This window comes from Chiloscyllium plagiosum, unplaced genomic scaffold (genome assembly GCF_037043375.1).
Source record: "Chiloscyllium plagiosum isolate Xiang-an unplaced genomic scaffold, Cpla_swu_hap1 HiC_scaffold_35, whole genome shotgun sequence".
NCBI lineage: Eukaryota > Metazoa > Chordata > Chondrichthyes > Orectolobiformes > Hemiscylliidae > Chiloscyllium > Chiloscyllium plagiosum.
In genome coordinates, this window is record NW_028270173.1 from 66,892,133 (window position 1) to 66,912,526 (window position 20,394).

Consider the following 20,394-nt stretch of genomic DNA (forward strand, 5'->3'; position numbering starts at 1 on the left):
AAATCACATACTTTACCTGGGATTAAGCAAAGCTTGCTGCCTGATGTTCAGGCTCATGCACCCAAGCTCCTCTCCATGTGAACAGAGATCCCGCTCCCAGATTGGAAGCAACCACCGGGACTAGGAATTTCCATAGCACTCTGCATGGAAATCACCAGAACTGTACCACAGCTTGTTCTCGGAAACTCAAGCATTGTCCTATTGATGGCATCAGAGACTGACTCTCTGGATTCAGGCCAATTCTAATGGTTAGGGGAGATGATGTCCAAATCATCGTATCACCATAGTATTAATTAAGATGCAGGTAATATACTAGGGAGCTGGGTTTTATGTCTACCATGTCAGATTGTGGAATTCCAGTTAAACAAAAACTGAACTTCCAATGTCTGATGATGACAATGCAACAGTTAGCAGTTGTTGGGGGGGAAATAAAGAAAAAAAGCTCATTCCTTTGGGGAGGATAGTCTGAGATCCATACCTAGTCTGATATAGATGTGACTCCAGATCCACAACAATCTGGTTGACTCTTACCTGCCCTGTGGGAAATTAGGGAAGGGTGGTAATTGTTGGCCTAGCCAGAGACACCCACATCCCTTTAAAGAATGAAAGAAAATGGGGGTCCCCATGCCTAGCTAACTCCCTGGCACAGATGACTTCTCTCTTTTTAGACCATTCTCTGGATTGGATATCACCACAGTAAATCCACTATCACTGAAATGTATCTCCCAGAATTGATCCATTTTCTAAGGTAAGAGATTCAATGCAGTTGTCTAACGTAGGGAACAACAAAGCAAAGACCAGTGCAAAGCACAGAGAACCGAGGCAAAAGGATCTGCCTCTTGGCTTTGAGACCAGTAAGAGTTGGGAAATGCGTTGGACTCAGTAAAATAAGTGGTCACGGATTAACCGCTGGGATATCTGATCCCCTAAATTTGGTAGGACCTCAGCAGCAAGAAGGATCCAGCCTTTCCCCTTGGGCACTTCTCCTGCTCTCTGCCATACAGGATATTCCAATGGACAGTAATCATCCCTGTGGTTCAGGGGTATCCTCATGCAGATTTAGGAATAGTGATTATTTGTAAAGGTACTAACATAATCTGAGCTTTGGGAGCTAGCCCAGTTGTATTCCCTTTGCGATGGTGTTGGCAATCTGGCTTTTTGAATATCTACATTCCCTGATGTACAGAAAGCCCACTGTGTTTTAGGGGAAGAATTGCAGAATGTTATCCCAGCAACAATGATGGAATGACAATAGTTTAAAGTCACAACGAAATCCAGCTTGAAGGCGAGCTTTCATGTTGAGGCATTTCTATGTAGCTGCTGCTCTTGTTCTTCCAGATGCTGGAGGTCATAGGCTTGTGAGGTGCTGCCAAAAAGAGACTTGGTCTGTTACTGGTTTGCATCTTATAAGTGATATTCATTACTGGTCATGCATTCTTTGGTTTAGGAAGTGAATCCTGAATGTGGTGATTGGCACACCGATCAATCACCTGTATGTCCTGCACAATGTGGAGCTTAGTTATTGCTTTGGGTGTCAGAGTTCCGGGATTCAAATCCCAGATGATCCCCCAAGCTGTTACCATACGGCGGTAAACCCTTCTGCTAATTAAACCAAAGACACAAAAATCTGTTAAAGTATGAATGACACAGAACTCCCCAAATTCCACTATTTAAAGAAAAAAGAATCAATTTTATTCAGTTTCTCCAAAGGTGAACATTAGACAGCAACTATTCACAGCTCTAAGCCTCTTTTCTAGAAATGATTTACCTCCAACTGTGTAACAACATATTATACCAATAAAAGCCCCTCTTAAAATTACATCAACTTAATTTTCAAAACCAGACAGTGGCTGTTGTCGTTAGTGTCCTCCTCCTTTCAGCTGTAGATCTCCCTAGCTGGTCTTCGGTCTTTTGCTGCAAAGATGTTAATATGAAAAAGGTAAATTTGTCAGAGAGTGTTCTGAAGGCAGTCTCTGTCTTGATGGCAGTTTATCGCTCTCCAGTTAGCCCTAAATAAATATCCACTTCATTTTTAACTGAAACATTGGATTATCTATTTTGTTCAAATTTAACAAAAACAATAAATTCAAATTCAATTGCGTTTTACTATCCTACGGCATAGTTTAAAGTGATTGGTTCAATTCAAAATGTTGTGAAAACAGCCAAATATTGCATATTTTCAAGTTTCCACTATACTCTGAGCCTGTTAGTCAGTCATATGACAGATTCTTGAACACTCTCAGTGGTAACAGCTTTCACTCTGAAAGGTACAGTACACTCCTTCAACTTCATAAGTGAGTGTTGCTCTCAGTGTTGTATTTGAGCTGTACTCAGCCAGATACATGAGGAGTGTTCCATCGCTTTCTGGATGGTAGACATGGATTGGAGCGGGAGGCAGGCAGCTTATTATTAAAGTAACCAGTATATCTGACTTGCTCCTGTGGCCACAGCACTTGAGTGGCTGGAGCAGGTCATTTTCCTGTCAACGGCCGACTCAGGTTGTTGACTGTCATGCATTCAGTGAAGTCATTGGGAGATTGGTAGGTTCTCACTGTTTGGAGATGGTCGTTGTCTCGTGTTTGCAGGCTGTGAATGTTACTTGTCGATTATCAGCCCAAGCGAGATGTTATGTCACTGGATATGGACACAGTGAGAAAGTGAGGACTACAAATGCTGGAGATCAGAGCTGAAAAATGTGTTGCTGGAAAAGCGCAGCAGGTCAGACAGCATCCAAGTAGCAGGAGAATCGACGTTTCATGCATAAGCCCTACTTCAGGGAAATTCCTTAATTCCTGAAGAAGGGCTTATGCCCGAAACATAGATTTTCCTGCTCCTTGGATGCTGGATATGGACACAGACCTCTTCATTCCCTAATTGTTATAAATGGTCCTGAATATTGCACAATCCTGAGAAAGCATCTCTAATTTGGAGGGGAGGACATTGTTGAGACATTCAGATTCTGGATTGTAGGACATGACCCTGAAGAATTGCAGTAAAGATGTATGATGGCTGTGATGATTGTCCTCCAACAGCTATAACCTCTTCACCTGTAGTCAGGATGAAACTTAAGAGAGTTTTAATCTCATTGAGTTCAGTTTATTGCGAACTCCTCTTTGTGAATGTTTAAGATTGCGAATTATGTTTAACTGTAGAAATGGACGCATCTGATTGAAAAAAACATAATCAATCCTTATGTAAAGGATCCTTACGCAAACCTGAGTTTGGTGCACCACAGAGTTAACATGCAGTTGTGCTGGAAGGTCAGGGTACGGTACAAAAAACAAGCAACGAGTGACAGAGATTAGGCTCCTTGGCAGAGTCCAAATGTTTGTCATTATCAAATTAAAAGAATAGCATTGATCGTAATTCTAGTAACTGGATTTGATAGCCATGTTAGTATAGAGTTGTGTTGAGTAGACATAGAATATAGAGTGTAGTTAATGAGAGAGAGAGCAACTGAAGTTCATGAATATGGAATATTCATTCAGGGCTAGAAAACGTGGTAAATGGGGGAGGCTCGTACGTTACATTAAATGTTCTGTAATCTGGATTGTTAATTTTATGTATTCCACATCAACTCAGATATTAACTATAGTCATAATATTGCAGGTAATGAAGCTAGTGTTTATTTCATTGAAACAGACATTTTTCTTCCTATTTGTGGGCGGCACGGTGGCACAGTGGTTAGCACTGCTGCCTCGCAGCGCCAGAGACCCGGGTTCAATTCCCGACTCAGGCGACTGACTGTGTGGAGTTTGCACGTTCTCCCCGTGTCTGCGTGGGTTTCCTCCGGGGGTTCCGGTTTCCTCCCATAGTCCAAAGATGTGCAAGTCAGGTGAATTGGCCATGCTAAATTGCCCGTAGTGTTAGGTAAAGGGGTAAATGTAGGGGTAGGGGTATGGGTGGGTTACGCTTCGGCGGGTCGGTGTGGACTTGTTGGGCCGAAGGGCCTGTTTCCACACTGTAAGTAATCTAATCTAATCTAATCTAATCTAAACAACAAGTTTAAAAAAAAATTATACGTTGCTTTAAAACTGATTGATGGGTGATTCTCATCAAAACCTCTTCCTCCCAAGGAGGACACATGTCACAAAGTGAACATAGAAGAATACAGCACAGAACAGGCCCTTCGGTCCACGATGTTGTGCCGAACATTTGTACTAGCTTAAGCACCCATCCATGGACTTATCCAATTGCCGCTTAAAGGTCACCAAAGATTCTGACTCTACCACTCCCACAGGCAGCGCATTCCATGCCCCCGCCACTCTCTGGTTAAAGAACCCACCCCTGACATCTCCCCTATACCTTCCACCCTTCACCTTAAATTTATGTCCCCTTGTAACACTCTGTTGCACCCGGGGAAAAAGTTTCTGACTGTCTACTCTATCTATTCCTCTGATCATCTTATAAACCTCTATCAAGTCACTCCTCATCCTTCGCCGTTCCAACGAGAAAAGGCCTAGCACTCTCAACCTATCCTCGTACGACCTATTCTCCATTCCAGGCAACATCCTGGTAAATCTTCTCTGCACCCTCTCCAAAGTTTCCACATCTTTCCTAAAGTGAGGCGACCAGAACTGCACACAGTACTGCAAATGTGGCCTAATCAAAGTCCTGTAGAGTTGCAACATCACTTCACAACACTTGAATTCAATCCCTCTGTTAATGAACGCTAATACACCATAGGCCTTCTTACAAGCTCTATCTGAGTGGCAACTTTCAAAGACCTATGAACATAGACCCCAAGATCCCTCTGTTCCTCGACCTCACTAAGAACCCGACCGTTAACTCTGTATTCTGCATTCTTATTTATCTTTCCAAAATGGACAACCTCACACTTGACAGGGTTGAACTCCATCTGCCATGCCTCAGCCCAGCTCTGCATCATATCTAAGTCCCTTTGCAGCCGACAACAGCCCTCCTCACTATCCACAACTCCACCAATCTTCGTATCATCTGCAAATTTACTGACCCACCCTTCAACTCCCTCATCCAAGTCATTAATAAAAATTACGAACAGCAGAGGACCCAGAACTGATCCCTGCGGAACTCCACTTGTAACTGGGCTCCAGGCTGAATATTTACCATCTACCACCACTCTCTGACTTCGACCGGTTAGCCGGTATCTATCCAATTGTGCAAATTTCCCTCTATCCCATGCCTCCTGACTTTCCGCAAAAGCCTACCATGGGGAACCTTATCAAATGCCTTACTAAAATCCATGTATACTACATCCACTGCTCTACCTTCATCCACATGCTTGGTCACCTCCTCAAAGTATTCAATCAGACTTGTAAGGCAAGACCTACCCTTCACAAATCCGTGCTGGCTGTCCCTAATCAAGCAGTGTCTTTCCAGATACTCATAAATCCTATCCCTCTGTACCCTTTCCATTACTTTGCCTACCACCCGAAGTAAGACTAACTGGCCTGTAATTCCCGGGGTTATCCCTATTTCCTTTTTTGAACAGGGGCACAACATTCGCCACTCTCCAGTCCCCTGGTACCACCCCCGTTGACAGTGAAGACGAAAAGATCATTGCCAACGGTACTGCAATTTCCTCTCTTGCTTCCCAAATAATCCTAGGATATATCCCGTCAGGCCCGGGGACTTGTCTATCTTCAAGTTGTTCAAAATGCCCAACACATCTTCCTTCCTAACAAGTATCTCCTGTAGCTTACCAGTCCGTTTCACACTCTCCTCTTCAACAATACGGTCCCTCTCGTTCGTAAATACTGAAGAAAAGTACTCATTCAAGACCTCTCCTATCTCTTCCGACTCAATACACAGTCTCCCACTACTATCCTTGATCGGACCTACCCTCGTTCTCGTCATTCTCATGTTTCTCACATACGCCTTTGGGTTATCCTTGGTCCTATCCGCCAAAGATTTTTCATGCCCTCTCTTAGCTCTCCTAATCCCTTTCTTCAGGTCCCTTCTGGCTATCCTGTATCCCTCCACTGCTCTGTCTGAACCCTGTTTCCTCAACCTTACGTAAGCCTCCTTCTTCCTCTTTACAAGACATTCAACCACCCTCGTCAACCAAGGTTCCCTCACACGAACATCTCTTTCCTGCCTGACAGGTACATACATATCAAGGACACGTCGTATCTGTTCCTTGAAAAAGTTCCACATTTCCACGACATCCTTCCCTGACAGCCTATGCTCCCAACTTATGCACCTCAGATCCTGTCTTACAGCATCGTAATTACCCTTCCCCCAATTGTAAAACCTACCCTATTGCACGCACCTATCTCTCTCCATAACCAAGGTGAAAGTCACAGAATTGTGGTCACCATCACCAAAATGTTCACCCATTAACAAGCCCATCACTTGTCCCGGTTCATTACCGAGTACCAAATGCAATATGGCCTCCCCTCTGGTCGGACAATCTACATACTGAGTTAGAAAAACTTCCTGGGCACACTGCGCAAACACCGCCCTGCGCAAACACCGCCCCATCCAATCTACTTGATCTAAAGAGCTTCCAATCAATAAATGGGAAGTTGAAATCGCCCATGACTCCTGCCCTGTGAAGAGCAGCGATTGCTGAAAAAATAACTGTGCGCAGATTATGAATTACAAATTCACCAACTGTTAATCCAAATCTAATGAATAAACAGATATGAAATTTTGTAAACGTTACAAGCTCTATATCCATCTTTATTAACGTACAGATAATAAATTGATGTAGCCATGTCCCACAACGTATCCTAACCTTGCTGGCAGATTAATCATTACCAAACTAATTATTTGAGTTGACAAGATATGTCTTTAGGGCATTTTATTGAATTAACATTGTTGCTCCTTCATGAAAACTGTTCAATCTGTTTGTCTTCAATGGGATGTTGCACATTGTAAATTTAGCACCATACATATCCAACTAGCTGTGACGATTTTCTCACTTGCAATCTATTTTTACATTTACAAACTATATTGATTGGAATTGTCCCCTCGAAATTCACTGTAGATTAACACAGTGCAGGTAGACCGCAGCAGTTCAAGATAACAGCTCACTACCACCTTCTCAAGATCAACTGGATCAGGTAATAAATGTTGACCAACCAGCGAAACCGCCATCTAACAAATGAATTAAAAAGACATCTGCATCAATGGACAGAACAGAAATAAGGAATGTCATAGAAGTGACGGATTTCATGGTGTGTACTGCTGTGGTCCTAGTTCCCACTGCAGTCAGATATTTCACTTCATTCAGATCTCCACAAATAGTTAAGTTCTGTCGTCTGATGTATTCCTACTTATACAAGACCACTGAGGTTGGTTGCTCCTCTCTAGTTTGTAATGACCAGTGTTGGACTGTGGTGGACACAGTAAAAATCACACAACACCAGGTTTTCATCCAACAGGTTTAGCTCTAGCTTTCAGAGCGCTGCTACTTCATCAGTTGGTTATGGAAAACAATAATCAGAAACGCCTGATGAAGGAGCAGTGCTCCGAATGCTAGTACTTCCACTGTTTGGAACCATATTTGGAAGTTTGACTATAATCTGGTGAAATGTGATTGCTAGCTTTGTCCAGTTAGTAACTCATACTCAGTGTAATTTTCCTTTGAGAGATGCTCCCGGTAACACATGGATACTAGGGTTAGTTGTTCCTCTTTGGCCAGGAACACATACTCGGGTAAGTTCTAATTGAGGAGAAAGTGAGGGCTGCAGATGCTGGAGATCAGAGCTGAAAATGTGTTGCTGGAAAAGCGCAGCAGGTCAGGCAGCATCCAAGGAGCAGGAGAATCGACGTTTTGGGCATAAGCTCTTCTTCAGGAATGAAGAAGGGCTTTTGCCCGAAACGTCGATTCTCCTGCTCATTGGAAGCTGCCTGACCTGCTGCGCTTTTCCAGCAACACATTTTCAGCTAAGTTCTAATTGATAAAATGCAGATTTACAGTGAAAGATATTCCCAATAAAACTTGTGATTACAGTCATTTCCTCTCATAGCTCCACACTTACCACAATGCTGCAATTACAGATACACACAGAAAAGCAGGCATACTGGGTCAGTAGATCATATTTGCTCAGTTACCCATGATCAGTACAACGCTTCAATGACGCATCCTCCCAGTTACATGAGACCACAGCAATCAGCGGGTTCAGCCTGAGGTTCATGATCGCCATTCAATACAATTCCACGATCAGTAACACCTTCACTCAGAGTGATTCCTGGAAATCGGGCTCAACAATACACAATATTCCAGTCAATCCCTGGAAAATGCAGAGAGCCCCGGGAACTACAGACAAAAGTCTTATTTTCTCTCAATTGAGGAATTACACCACAAAGTTAGTTTGAAACTATTAATAGCATACATTTTGTCACACATTAGGAACTTGCCCTGCCCCTGCTAGTGACCAATAAGTCAAGGGTTAAATGTAACCATTATACACAGCTTCCCACATCAGTGAGTCAGATGCTCTGGCGAAGTAGCTAATGAACTTCAAGAGAAGAATAAAAGACTCCAAGAGGGCTCATAACACAATGCTAGTTTCCACAACAGTCAGCCTTTTGCATTGTCCTAACCCCTGGCATTATGGCAGTAACGCATATTCTCTGAATCTTTCACAGTCTTACAGGATAGCAAATGAAATTACTTTGATATCTTGCCCCCATTAACTGTATTTGCCCTCGAGTGAACTGTATTGAAATTGAAGAAACAGGTCATTATTGCATCAAAGAGTTTGATCCACTGTGTTACTCCCCTGACATGAAACACACTATGCCAGATATGTCCAAGCCAGCAGGGTTGATGCAGCAACCCTGACATTTACAATGTGCTGTGGGAATGAACAGCTCCGTGTTATCATTACTGCAAACATTTACCGCAAACATTTACTGTAAACAAGATAGGGGTAAGGCTCCATGGGGAGTGGGGGGTGGGGGGTAAGGTAACTGGGAAGGCCATAGGTAGATGCTGGTGGGAGGTGATAGTGATAGTTCAGAGGAGAGGGTGGATCATCTAGGAAGGAAGATGGACAGGTAGGAAAGTTTAAGATGGCAGTTAAATGAAGAGTTGGACTTGGGATGAGGTGGTGGAAGGGGAGATGATGAAACTGGTGAAATCAACATTCATCCCGTGTGGTTGAAGAGTCCCAAGGTGAAAGATGAGGGTTTCTTTCTCCAGATATTGGGTGGCTTGGATTTAATGGCTGTATGAATCCCAGGACTTGCGTGTCCATGGTGGAGTGGGTGGGGCAGTTGAAGTGGTCAGCCATAGGGCGGTGGGGTTATTGGGTGCGTGTGGCCCAGATATGTTCCCTGAAACATTCCGTGACTTGGCGTCCTAATTCCCCAATGCAGAGACCATAACGAGAGCATAGTAGATGGAGTATTTGGATGTGTAGGATAATCTCTGCAGGTTGTGGAAGGCTCCTTGAAGGTCTTGGTTGGTGGTGGTGGCAAGGTAAGGTGGATTGGTGGGTAGCGCCTACCTAACAATGGAATGGTGGAGTCAATGGCCTCTGCAGAATGCTGATCGGGGCGGGGAGCGAAATATATCTCTGGTGGTGGGGACTGTTTATAGGTGGCAGAAATGGTGGAGGATGATGGGTTGTATCCAGTGGTTGGTGTGCTAGAAAGTAAGGACCAGAGGAACTCTATCCTTGTTGCGCTTGGAGGGTTGGGTTCGAGGGGGTAGGTGCAGGAAGTGGAGGAGATGAGATGGGGATTATTGTTGGGCACATGAGAGTGGAAATTGCTGCTGGCAGTTTTATCCCTCAATCGTCACAAAACTGTCGGGGTTACTGAGCTCCAAAATGTGACTTCCAATAAACCACCACACCTTGATGCAGCGATTTAAACGACATGAAGCCTTTCAGCTGAGCAGAAGCAGCTGACCATACTGAGCTGTCCTGAGTGGGGTCAGTTCCCTGAATGGCAATTCTCATCCAGCACAGGGTGTAGACATCAACAACTTCCCTAAAAGTGACCACAGGCAAACAGGCATTCCCACTTACCCCCACTGTCTGGGCATTCAGAGGGCAAGGAAGACGTGACAACATTTCTAAGATGCAGATTGGCTCAAATCGACCAGTGAGATATTGAACTGCATCAATATGAGTACAGTAAATCGCATTATAAATATCTTTATAAATCTGTCCCTGTGGTGTAAACCACAATCACTGTTCAGACTGACATCCCGTGTGACAATCGGTGCATTAATGTCCCATGCCGTAAGGCAAAGAGCACCATGTAAACCAGGGTGGACAGATTCTGATTGCAGTGTACTGCTGGTGGACTGTGAATAAATTGGTGACCCTGACACGATTCCCAGCTCACCATGCCCCTCAGTGCTGAATGGCAAGTTAAAGGGAGATCAAAACAGCAGGGCTGACTTACACTGGAGGTTCTTGAGCCTGACGAAACCCTTGGAGCAGCACAATATCAAATGTCCTAAATCGCACATCAGTCACCCCAAACCAACTTGTATTTCATCAGAGGAAAAGTCCTTCAGTACCACCCAATCTCCACTGTTCTGAGGCATCTGGACCAGGTACAATAACAGGAAATTCACAATGTTAGTGGAGAACTGCACTCCGTGGTGTAACACTATTTTATCACATTGAAAACAATAATCAAAATCATAAATACATATCTAAATTGGTACCCAAAGACTAAATGACAATCCCAAATAAATTCCCATGGGAGCACCTTCACACAGACGTGTATTGTTCAGAAATATCAAAGGATAACAGCAACAGAGGGCAAGGTGGGAAACATCTTGTTTGACAAAGATGTTTGATCCTCTGTGGGAGAGCTGTTGCCCCAACACTCCAGATCTCAGCCTTTGTCCGATTAAACTGTGTACTGTGCATCTTTTTACAAACGCTATAACATACACGCCTTTTTGGGAATCAAATAATTCAACAATAAACATCATAATTGGAACCCTGTTCTCAACACCCCGCTCCTAGCGATCAGTCCTCACAAATATCATGACCCCAACACATCCAGTCACTGACGAAAACATACAGGATAGTCAAAGCTATTCATGCTGACCGTCACTGATCACTCGATAACGGCCTGCCCGACTCACCCATTGCCCACCTGTTGTATCTGGGCTCCTATTTGCAGAGAGCTGCCTGAGCAAGACCCACCAACACAATCCCTTCACATCAAGGAATGGGAAACACCAGGTATCGCAAAGTGGTGAGTTGTTACAAAACTCATCTGTCCAATAGCAGGCTTTGAACTCCCACAGAGAGAGAATGGTCTTGCTAAACACTTTCTGGACCAGCCAGGGCCGGTGCTCAGCAAAACCCCATCAGTGTGGCCTCAGTGCAAACCCATTCTGCACAGTATAGAGCAACAGGCAACAGTGGACATCACTGAGGAGCCTCCTAATCAAACAATTGTTCACTTTAAATTCAGCAAGTGAGGATAGTATCGCTGGGCATCAGTATTTGCCTTGCCAAATGGAAATAAAGTAGTCATCAGTCATAGAGTGGTCAAAAGTCTACTGCACGGTGGCTCAATGGTTAGCATTGTGCCTCACAGTACCAGGGTCCTAGAGTCGATCCCAGCCTCGGTTGACTGTCTGTGTGAAGTTTGCACATTCTCTCTGTGTCTGCGTGGGTTTTCTCCGGGTGCTCCGGTTTCCTCCCACAGTCCAAATATGTGAATTGGCTGTGCTAAATTGCCCCATAGTGTTCGGTCAGTTAGTCAGAGGGAAATGGGTCTGGGTGGGTTACTCTTCGGAGGGTCGGTGTGGAGGGCCTGTTCTACACAGTAGGTAATCTAAAAAAAAGTACAACATAAGTTGGTACAGGCCTTACCAGGAAAACCGACGATGACAAGGCTGGTGTAGTACACTTTAGAGAGCATTAGCCTCTCCGTTCCTGCTGCTGGCATTCTGTCAGGATTGGAGAAATCTCTCGGAATTGGAGATGACACAGCTCCAGAGAATCTATTTTATATTGTGTGGTATCTCCACTGGGAAACTGATTACATCTTCAATTTTTAAAAAAATATTTTGAACAAACAGATTACGACAACAGGTTTATTTTAATGATGTGATATCATTGAGATTTGCATCTCTAATGATTACCCGAAAGGATGGATTAATATGATACTGTTAGGTCTGGAATGTTAGTTGCAACTTGTCTTCAAACAATAATACTAGAGTTATTTCACACACATGGTCAATCCTATCAGTACCTAAATATCTTCTGATAGTCTTTTCAGTGAAGCCCTTCATTTTGCTGAATTTATTCAGTTATTCAGTGCCTTATGTTGTACAGCTCCTTGAGAACTGTTGTACTGCACACTGTTATCCCACTGCTTTCCTTATTAGTTTAATGTTACAACACACTGGGAAATTCTATCTGTGAATGAACACGTGCCTGAAGCTGATATTGACCACAACAACAGCTGGAACTTACACGAGATAATATTTTATCAAAATAAAGATGAGAAATAAACTAATTCGGAACCTTAATTGTAAAACCATAGAATGATAGAATCATACGGAAGAGATGGGTTTGCTCATTCCATCGAGTTTGTACCTCCAAAATTCCTATAATAACTGCACCGTTCCGAATTTCCAACACTTAATAGTCAATAGTCATGAATATGATGACATTTTAATGTGCTAATCCAAGTCCTTTGTAAAGGGTCTGAGGATTCACACCTCAGTTACCCTCCTGAGCAGTGCAGTGCGGACTCCTACCATCCTCTAGGTGGCATCTTTACTCTCAACCAGCTCCTTTCAACTGCACATTACACCACCTTCTCATTGGCCCTTCAACTGAGGGGAACAACTGTTTTTTTTATCCCCCTCAACATGCTCCTCATAGTCTTACATATTCGGATCTCTGCTCGGAAGAAAGCAATGCAAGCTTATCTAGCCTTCCTCTTCACAGCTTATATGCTGCACCCATGCAACGTGCGGGTGAATCTCCTTTACACTCCTTCGAATAGGATCGCATTCTTCCTATTGTGCAGTGACCAGAACTAGACACATACCCCAGCTGTGGATGAATCGAAGGCAAACAGTTCCAACAGAACCAGTCTGCCAATATAGAAATAGAAAGAATGCTGTTAATCAGGAACAGAAAAAATGAAATTGCTGAGAAAGCTCAGCAGGTCTGGCAGTATCTGTAAATAATCAGATATAATGTTTCGGGTCTGGTGATCCTTCCTCAGAACTGATGCTAGGTTTGAACATGTCGGTTTATACACAGAAGGCAGAGTGGAGCAGGGAGTAAGGAGTAAATGGTAGTTGGGAATAAAGTACAAAAATGAGAACTGATCGATAGACAATGGTAACAATCAGGCTAGGAGACTGAATAGCTGTTAATGAAGACTGTTAGTGTTTAACAATGGGTAGTGTATAATGGTAGGCTGTGTGATAACAAGGCCTGTTGTATGGAGTAGGGGTGAGGACGTTGGAGCGTTCAGGCCTTAAAGTTATTGAATTCGACATTGAGTCCGGAGGGAAACAGGGTAACCAAGTCAAAAATGAAATGTTGCTCTTCCGGCTTCGCTGGAACGCTGTTGCAAGCCTCAGATAGAGATATTGGCCAGGGGATAGGGTGGTGTGGTAAAGTGGCAGGCAGCTGGAAACTCAGGGTCTTTTTTTGTGGGCAGAATGCAGTTGTTCTCCGAAGCAATCACACAGTCAGTGTGAACCCAATGTAGAGGAGACCACATAGTGAGCAGTGAATGCAGTGGCCTAGATTTTGGAAGGACAGGTAAAATGCTGCTTCACCTTGAAGGTGGGTTTGTGCCCTTGGATACTATGGGGGAAAGGAGGTAACTGGGCAGGTGTTAGACCTTTGGCAGTTGCAGGGGAAGGTGGTGTGGAGTTCTGGGAGGCTGTTGGGAGAGAAGGAAGAGTGAACCAAGGTGTCCCAGAGGTTAATATCCCTCCAGAAGGCAGACAAGGGAGGAGGGGGGGCATATGTGTCTGCTGGTGGCATCTTGCTGAAGCTGGCAGGAAAAGTGGCTGATGATCTCCTGGACGGCGATGTTGGTGGGATGCTAGGTAAAGACAAGGGGAACTATGTCACGGTTGTAGGAGGAAAGAGAAGGGGGTGAGGGTGGAAGTACGGGAGATGGGTTGGACGCAGTTGAGGGCTTTGTCAAAAACGGTACTGGGGAATCCTTGTTTGAGGAAGAAAGTGGACATTTCGAGGCTTCTTTGTTTAAGTTGGCCTCATCAGAACATACAACAGAGATGGAGGAACTGGGAGAATGGAATGGTGTCTTTACAGGAAGCAATGTGTGAGGATATATAGTCCAGTTAGCTGTGGGAGTCGATGGGTTTATGGTGTATGTTAGTGACCAGTCTATCTCTGGCAGTAGAAACAGAGATGTCGAGGAAGTTAGGAGAGGTGTCAGAGAAAGACCGAGTCAAAATGATGGCTGGGTGTAAATTGGAGGTGAAATCAATGACCATTTCCAATTCCAGATGAGAGAGGAAAGCAGCAGCGATGAACTGAGCGGCATCTCTCAGATGCCTCCTTCTCTGTTCCTCTGGACCACGCCCAATACCACAACGCTTTCTTTGATATATTGTAATATTATCAATTCAAAGTTTGTGAGAAGATTTGTAGCTCGGGTGCTTGTTGTTGTGGTTCTGTTTGCCGAGCTGGGAAATTCTGGTGCAGACGTTTCGTCCCCTGTCTAGGTGACATCCTCAGTGCTTGGGAGCCTCCTGTAAAGCGCTTCTGTGATCTTTCCTCCGGCATTTAGAGTGGTTTGTCTCTGCCACTTCCGATTGTCAGTTCCATCTGTCCGTTGCAGTGGTCGGGAAATAGGGTCCAGGTCGATGTGCTTATTGATTGAATCTGTGGATGTGTGCCATGCCTCTAGGAATTCCCTGGCTGTTCTCTGTTTTGATTGTCCTATAATAGTAGTGTTGTCCCAGTCGAACTCATATTGCTTGTCATCTGCGTGTGTGCCTACTAAGGATAGCTGGTCGTGTCTTTTCATGGCTAGTTGGTGTTCATGGATGCGGATCGTTAGCTGTCTTCCCGTTTGTCCTATGTAGTGTTTTGTGCAGCCCTTGCATAGGATTTTGTACACTACATTGGTTTACTCATAACAGCACACATATCAACAGCCACTCTCAGACAACAACGCACCAGAACAAAGGACCCGATACCCAGCATGAGCCAATATACCGACCACTGCAACGGACAGCTAGAACTGACAACCAGAAGCGACAGATATAAACCACTATAAATGCCGGAGGAAACATCACAGAAGCGCTTCACAGGAGGCTCCCAAGCACTGAGGATGTCACCTAGACAGGGGACGAAACGTCTGCAACACAAATTCCCAGCTCGACGAACAGAACCACAACAATATTATCAGTGTTTCTTCATTAATTAATCAAATATTTGTTTCCAATATCTATCCTTCTCTCATAATCCCCTGATCTTATTTAACTTTTCTCTTCCCTGACTTGTCTGTTTCCATTTCTGTGCAAAGGTTATACATCATCATCCATTATAAATCCACCAACTCCCAGTTATCTCGAATATCCTTCCTCACATCCTGCACCCGGTGAGGATTCCACTCCATTCTCCCTGTAACTCCATCTACATCTGTTCTGATGATGTCAACTTGCATCCCCATGTATCCAACACAAGCTCATTTATCATCAACTGAATTTCCCCCCTCCTCCACTCTGATATTCTCATTGAATCGACAATGGACGTGATAGGGTTCAGCTGAGAACTTAAAAAAGGTGGCAACCTCACTGCTAGTAATTTACTGTTAACGACCAAATCCTCTAAACAAACAGAACAGTAGGATGTGAGACATGCCTGAGTATTAAAACAATAGGACTACTTGGGGATTCCATCTCTCAAATGCCAATTAGTATATGAACAGATTGAAAGACACTGAGAGCACACAGTTCTTGAATTGCATTTAACCAATCTCTTTAGCAGGCAAGAGTCCATCAAGACGGAGAGCAATTCTAGATTTAATTTAATGAAGTGAAGCTGATCATGTGGACGAATTGCCAGAGACGGACTATTTTTAAGCCTGTGTCAATACATTTACATTTCGCGTAGGACCACCAGTGTAAAGCTTTGATGTTTAGCGTGGACAAATCTTATGAATCTAAGAGATTATCTGGCAAAATTGGACTGGACGTGGATATTTTAACCAAAAAAAATGACAGTGGGAGGAGAGGCTGCACTCACTACACCCGGATTAAGGGGCCAGTGGAATCTCTGTTTGAGAGAGAGGTCTGGACAACCGAATCAAACCACTTAAATGACTTTATATAACTGATTATACATTGGCGACATGAGCGCGCAATACTTTCTATCGTATTGTATGCTAAGTCTCTCGGTGCTTCAGTACCATTGTAGATTGAGGGGGATGTGTAGGTACACGATGTTAGCTCTTCTAATCGTAGGATTCTGTCAGACCCTGGTTTGGTCGTCTTACTAAGTGATAGCCGTTCCAGCAAGTACAAATTCACAAGTCATAGAAATGGATGCCTGCAGCCAAGTGGATTGCGCAGATGTAAGAAGTCAGAGGCAATACTGTAACTTATAGGTACATCTTAAGTTCTACGAAAAAGGCCCCCAAAGATGGTGGTGGTGGTGGGGGGTGGGCATGTGGTAGGGTTGATGAGACGACAGTGTCTCTGAGAGAGAAGTGTAAAGGATATCTTTGGGATGGGGGATGCAAAGGATGGCAGAGGCAGGAAGACCGTGAAGGTGATCTCTTGATTAATCCACTCATCACAGTACACCGGGGCCCCTTCCGGCCAGCTCTTGACTGTCCCGATAAAAAGTGCAACCCGATATACTTAACAATAAAGAAAACCTCATAGCATGAAGCGTTTTATGGGGGAGAAACCTATCAGGTACAATTAAACAAAACATTCGGGATAGAGATGAAAGCAGGCGGGAAGAATTTATTGGGCTGTTGTTTCAATATACAGGTGGAAGACGGAACCCGAGCAGAAGAAACGAATAGTAAAGCCCCTCCCAATGACCGAAGGTGATAAAAATTGTAGAGGTAAAAGACTTCAAACAGATCATCGAAATAGAAACAGGATATGGGGATACAAATGCCTGGGCTGAATGGGTAAAGTGCACTGTGAAAAGTCTGAATAAAAGCAACTGTTATGCATGTGTCTCTGGGCCACCAATGGCCCAAGTAGTCCCCTTTCCGCTTAGGTCGAAACGAGACAGGAGGGGCATGACATGCATGATAGCCCTGTATCAGGATCAGACCGCATGGAATAATAAGAATTGTATGCCTCTTCCATTATTGTTCCCTCCCTTAAAGAAGAAAGATTTTAAAACACCCCCCCACACACACATGTTTTCTGCCATGGTCGGAAATCACACATCTTGTGTAAACAGACGGGGATCAAATCGATCCAGATCCTTGGGGGAGCTGAAATCATGTACCAAAATTGAGTACGTGACGGAAACGGACAAAGGAGGGAACTACTCAGCATTAAGGATTCCCCGAGCCGACCTGTGGTGGTACTGCGGAGGGAAAATATTGAGACCCACACTACCTCCAGATTGGAGGGGCATGTGTGCGATTGTGCAATTGGCAATTCCGTTCACCCTGGCATTTGGAAAGGAAAAGACAGCAAAGAAAGGGGGACGGAATAAGAGATCATTATTGGATAAATCATTTGATGATCGGATATATCTGGACACTATGGTATTTCCAAGAGGGGTACCCGATGAGTTCAAGGCTCATAACCAGATCACAGCATATTTTGAATTGGCTCTCTTCTGATGGGTAACGGTCAACAAGAATGTGGACTGGATAAATTATGTTTTCTGTAATCAGCAAAAGTTCATTAATTACACAAGAGACACAATTAAAGGCACAGCCGAGCAACTTGATGCAACCAGTAATCTGGCCTGCGGGAAGAGCATGGCCCTAGATATGATCCTAGCAGAAAAAGGGTGTGTGTGTGTGTGTTGTATCTTTATTCCAAATAACACAGCCCCAGATGGGTCTTTTATTCGGCCCCTAACAACACTGGTGGAAGAACTAGCCGAAATCTCAGGAGTCAACACATCACTCACCGGGTGGCTAGAGTGGTGGTTTGGAAATTGGAAGGGTGTGGTGGACTCCGTCCTTACCTCTTTAATCGTGGTGGCAGGAGTATTGACCACAATAGGATGCTGTATCATATCTTGCGCAAAAGGACCAACCCAAAGGCTGATTGAAATAGCTTTGGCCTCACAAATGCCCCTAAAGCACAATCGGGGAGAAGGTCTCTACCTGTTGAACGAAGGGGACATGAGTGACCCCTTGGAGGTTTCCAAATTAAATGAAATTTCGGGGATGATGCTCGCCAACTTGGAGGCGACATATGAGGAAATGCAAAGACAACAAATGTTAATAAAAATGGGAAATTGTGAGATATGGCTAAAGTAGTGTTGCTTCTGCAGCTGAAGACCAAATTACATAATTGCTTCTGCAAAGCACTGAGCTAACTTACACAATTGTATGATTGTTTCTGCCAAGAGCTGAGCTAGCAAGTCTTGCATGCAAAGATGAAACCTTATGAAGGGAGTCAGTTAAGATTAGGACGAGCAACAATGGAACATGTTAAACAAATCAGACGGACAAGTAGATAAGGAGGATAGTCGGAAGAAAAGGTCACTGAGTCATGCCAGCTCAGCAGATTAAGTTTACATGGGCACGAGAACGAGCCAAGTTAGTTACAAATAAGGGATAAAGCAAACAAGAGTAAGGGGCTCTAGGCTTAGAGTAGCAGGAGAAGTAAACAAGGGTGAAGCGCAGGTTGGCAGGGACGGAATGCAATAGGGAATAGTGATAGGTTTGACTATCGTGATATGCTAGGCCAATGAAGTCAACGGGGAAGGACCGAGAGAGACTGAGTTAAACTGTATAAATTGTGAAGTAATTTTTAGATCGCTATGCCTACTTGTTAGTCACCCTTCTTTCAAGAACGTTTCAATAAAGTTCGCTGCTTCAGAATTTGAATCGGACTGAAATTTATTAATATGTGAGGTTCGTTCCTCACACTCCTGACACTTCCTCACAGTACAGAGGAGACTGTAATGTCAATCCACCAGTTACCTGACTCCTCCTCCCAGTCCTGGGGAGACTGCAATGTTAATCCTCCAGTCTCCTGACCCCTCCTCCCAGTCTTGGGGGACTGTATTGTCCATCCTCCAGTCTCCTGACACCTTCTCCCAGTCTTGGGGGACTGTAATGTCCATCCTCCAGTCTCCTGACCCCTCCTCCCTGTCAGAGGAGACTGTAATGTCCATCCTCCAGTCTCCTGACACCTCCTCCCAGTCCTGGGGAGACTGTAATGTCCATCCTCCAGTCTCCTGACCCCTCCTCCCTGTCAGAGGAGACTGTAATGTCCATCCTCCAGTCTCCTGACCCCTCCTCCCTGTCCTGGGGAGACTGTAATGTCCATCCTCCAGTCTCCTGACCCCTCCTCCCAGTCCTGGGGAGACTGTAATATTTGAGCCAGTGGCTCCATAGTTTCTCCTCTCGCTTCACTCAGAATCCTCGGGTGTATCTAATCCTGTCCTGGTTTCCCGCTAACCCCGAGGACCAACATTATTTGGGCAGTTACATGGACAGGAAAGTTTCCCTGTTCACTACCGTATATCTGCACATTAACAGTTTGCTGATAAATATTTAAGCTGTTTTCTCACGTTCACTGGAAAGATTTAAAAATAGATTCCTCATTCCCAAGCGCGAGGCCCTTCCCGCCGCGAGCTCGCGCAGTGTCCACTCAACGGCCGCGCCTCGAGATTCTGTGTGAGGCCTTAGGGCGGGGCGTTACTCTACATCCATTTCCGATTGGTCAGGAAGTCAGTCAGTCTCCTGGTTATGGCCAATAGGAATTGAGGTGCCGCCCTGGGAACATCGCCTGAAGGTGAATGTAGGAGAAAAGAGAAATCGCTTGAGAAACTCGGCATATTTGGCAGGATCTGTGGAGTTAAAGCAAAGGTAAAGTTTCGGATTCAGAAATTTGGTATATATGCTGAAGGGATCGGCAGGGGTGGGGGTGAGAGCTGTCACTGCTGCAGTAGGTGAAGGTGGAGCTCAGGAAGAGAGAGAAGGACAGTCAAACAGAGAAAGAGCTAGATCACTGTGAGGCAGGGAAAAGAATAGCTGATAATGGGACCGGCTGTGCCTGAAGCAGCCCATGTCAGGACAAGGGCCTGGGCTGCGGGGAAAGGACATTGCACAAGGTGCTGAGCCTTTAAAATTGTTGAGCTTGATATTGAGCCCTGAAGGCTGCAGGCAAAGTGAGCATGTTGTGTTGTGTTCTAGTTCGTGCTGAGTCTGCTGGAGCCCTGCAGCAGGCCCTAAATCAGATGCTGGGGACAGGGAACACGGTGTTGTGGGCAAGTGGCAGCAAAACCGGGAAGCTCGGCCTCATTCCTCGAAAAC

General features: G+C 44.6%; 2 long non-coding RNA genes across 2 annotated transcripts in view; both read right to left on the reverse strand.

The window, feature by feature from the left end:
- The window catches only part of LOC122541288 (uncharacterized), a 612,062-nt gene that overhangs the window by 19,662 nt on the left and 572,006 nt on the right, over positions 1-20,394 (reverse strand). The gene's annotated exons all lie outside the window — the stretch shown is intronic.
- LOC122541289 (uncharacterized) lies at positions 6,640-19,746 on the reverse strand. Its single transcript, XR_006309557.2, has 3 exons — positions 19,650-19,746; positions 10,348-10,492; positions 6,640-7,080 (listed from the first exon to the last, which is right to left on the reverse strand). It is a non-coding gene; the product is annotated as an uncharacterized LOC122541289 (long non-coding RNA).